A 3474-nucleotide genomic window follows, 5' to 3' on the forward strand; every position below is an offset into this window, starting at 1 on the left:
TCCTGGGTATACACCCAAAAGATGTTTGAACATATAACAAGGACACATCACCCACTATGTTCATAGCAACTTTATTTATAATAGCCATAAGCTGGAAACAACTCAGATGTTCCTCAACAGAAGAATTAATACAGAAAATGTGGTACATTTATGCAATGAAGTACTACTTAGCTATTAAAAACAATGACTTCATGGAATTCACAGATCAATTGATGGAACTTGAGAATATCATCCTGAGTGAGGTAACTCAATCACAAAAGAACACACATGATATGTCCTCAGTGATTAGTGGGTATTAACCAAAAAGCAGCTTGGAATACCCATGATACAACTCACAGATCATATGAGACCCAAGAAGAAAGAAGATCACACCAAAGTGTGGATGCTACACTCAGTAGGGGGAAGAAAATAATCTGTGGGAAGTAGAGGGAGAGAGGGATCTGGGATGGAGAGAGGAGGGGGAGAGAAAAGGGGAGCCAGTTCAGATATAGAAAGGGATGAAGGAAACGTACAAGGGTCAGGAATTTGAAAGTAGGTGTGTAGCAGTGGGGGACAGGGAACTGGGAGCAGCCACTAGAAAGTCCAAGATGCCAGGAACCCAAGAGTTTATCAGGACCCAACATGGAGGACATTAGCTGAACAACCAAACAAAGGGAAGATAGAATCTGTAGAACCTATATCCAGTGGATAGGCATGGCCTGAGTTGAGAGATGGAGCCACCCACCCACCTCAAAAATATTAATCTAGAATTCCTCCTGACAAAATGAAATGCAGGGGGAAAGTGTACAGCATAAACTTAAGGAAAGGCCATCCAGAGACTGCCCCACCTACAGATCCATCCCATATACAGACACCAAACCCAGACACTCTTGCTGATGCCAAGAAGTGCTTACTGACAGGAGCCCAGTATAGCTTTTCCTTGAGAGGTTCTGCCAGAGCTGGACCAATACAGATGTGGATATACACAGCCAAACATTGGACTGAATGCAGGGACCCCAAAGGAGAAGGTAGGGCAAGGACTGTAGAACCTGAAGGGGTTTGCAACCCCATAGGAAGAACAGCAATATCTACTATTCAGATGCCCCCAATGCTCCCAGGAACTAAACCACCAACCAAAGAGTACACGGGGGCAGGGGGAAGTACCCACGGCCCCAGCTGGATATGTAGCAGACACTTGCCTTATCAGGCATCACTCAGAGGAGAGTCACTTGGTCCTGTGAAGGCTTGATGACCCAAGTGAAACACTAGGCCACTGAGGTAGGAGTGGGTGGGAAGATGGGGGAGTACCCTCACAGAGGCAGGGGAGGGAGAAAGGAATAGGCTTGTGGAGGGGAAACTGGGAAGGGGGGATAATATTTTAAATGTAAATAAATAAAATAACAAATAAAAAATGAAAAAAAAAAAGATCAACTTAGCCATCAGAAAAGTACAAATCAAAACTACTTTGAAATTTTGTCTTATTCCACCCAGAAAGTCAACCTTTGGTAAAAATGAATGAAAGCACAAGCTGTTCGAGATGCATGGAAAGAGAAACCCTTTCTCAATGCTGATGTGAGCACAGCATGTATAGTCACAATGACAGTCAGTATGCTGGTTCTGCAGGAAGGTGGCAGTAGATATATCATAACTTTTATTTTATTTTATTTTATTTACCTGCAGGGCCTTTGAATATATATGATTGTTTCTGGTTTTGTGTTTCTGTGTGATTTCTGACTGCACATGAGTGTGTCTCTGCATCTCTACCTGCTTCTTCTAGCTTTTCTTGGGCTCCTTTCTTTCTGTTTGTTTTGTCCTACTCCAAGTTGTTTGTCTTGGTTTATCTTATTATATTTTATACTACTATTATCCCTTAGAAGCCAAATTGTTTTTAAATAAGAGAAAGAAGGTAGATCGGGAAGGGAGGATAGGTGAAGAGGAACTGGAGAGTTAAAGAAGAGGAAACTGTAAACAGAATATATTATGTCCAAAAAAAAAAAAAATCTAATTTCAACCAAAATTATAAAAATAGAAATTCACACTAATATGTTTTTTTAAAAGTTATGTTTTAAGATGTTAGTATTCTCATACCCTGTCCTAGAAGAGTAAAAAATGAACACAGTCAGTGAACTTTTGAAAATGAATCCTGAAGTTGGAAGGTTTTACATATTTCTGAAGCAATAATAACTTAGACAGTTTTGTATTGTTGAAAAGTTTTATGTATCTATCCGGTAGACTGCTTACCCCGCACCTGCGGCTGCGATGACTTCCGCACTGACCCAACGGCTTGAGCGAATCCCAGACCAGCTTGGCTACCTGGTGTTGAGCGAAGGTGCAGTGCTGGCATCATCTGGGGACCTTGAGAATGATGAGCAGGCAGCCAGTGCCATCTCAGAGGTGGTCAGCACAGCCTGTGGCTTCCGGCTGCACCATGGCACGGACATCTCTTTCAAACGCCTATCTGTGGTCTTTAGTGAACACATGCTGCTGGTGACTGTGTCAGGACAGAGGGTGTTTGTGGTGAAGAGGCAGAACCGAGGTCGGGAACCTGTTGATGTCTGAGCTATAAAAAGCACTGGCTGGAAAAGAGGCCTGCCTCTGGGGCCTGTGGCGGGGGCACACCATCTTTTACTGTTCTTGCTGGAGCTGGGCTTGTACTCACTACCTCCTTCCTGACCCCACCCGAGGCACAAGGCTTAGTGACTTCTACACTAAGGGACAAGGGAAACTATGACTAGAGGGATCCCCTTTCTTCCCTTCTGTGTAATAAACCTAGTCCAACCCTTAAAAAAAAAAAGGAAAGAAAAGAAAAGAAAAGTTTTGTGTAAGAGCAAAACCAACAAAATAAAAGACAGAAGCTAGGAAAAAGTTTCAGATATACCACTCTTGGGCATTTACCTAAAGTACAATTTATCTTACTGCAGAGATACTGTTTGTCCATGCTCATTATTGTCCTATTCATAACAGCTAAAAGTTGGAGACAATCTAGATGTTCATCATCTGATGAATGGAAAAAGAAAAGGTAGTTCATATATACAATGGAATATTATTCATCTGTTAAAAATGAATTTATAAAATTTAAATGTAAATGAGTAGAAATAAAGACAATCATAAGAGTTATTCAATTTTTAAAATGTGTATGTTACCACTTAAGTTTTATGCACATACATTTCAATTAGAATAACCACAGAGGTCAGGTACTAGCAAGGGACAAGTGGAAAGAGAGGGATCTTCCAAGGAAGAAGAATTAGAATGTGTTGCAATGAAAAGATAAAGTGGAAACTAGAATAAGAGAATTAAGCTAGGAGGGGGTAGGTGAGGAGGATGAGAAAAGGGGGAAATACAAAATGGAAGAACGGTCACTGAAATGCAGCATGAAAACTTACTATTATAGAGGTAACCTAAAATATATGCCAGCTAGATATCTTAATGCCACAAAGTAGCCCTCCCCCCAGTTCCAGAAACAAAATACATGTTGTTGACTCATTGATCGGAAGT

The 3474-nt window shown here is 41.2% G+C and overlaps 1 pseudogene across 1 annotated transcript; it reads left to right on the top strand.

Annotated features, from left to right (window-relative positions):
• The first annotated feature begins 2203 nt into the window (after positions 1 to 2203).
• On the top strand, positions 2204 to 2761 carry LOC116073328 (annotated as a pseudogene). Its single transcript, XR_004111768.1, has one exon. The product of XR_004111768.1 is annotated as a ragulator complex protein LAMTOR4 pseudogene (transcript).
• Positions 2762 to 3474: the final 713 nt, after the last annotated feature.

This window comes from Mastomys coucha, unplaced genomic scaffold (assembly GCF_008632895.1).
Source record: "Mastomys coucha isolate ucsf_1 unplaced genomic scaffold, UCSF_Mcou_1 pScaffold23, whole genome shotgun sequence".
Lineage (NCBI taxonomy): Eukaryota > Metazoa > Chordata > Mammalia > Rodentia > Muridae > Mastomys > Mastomys coucha.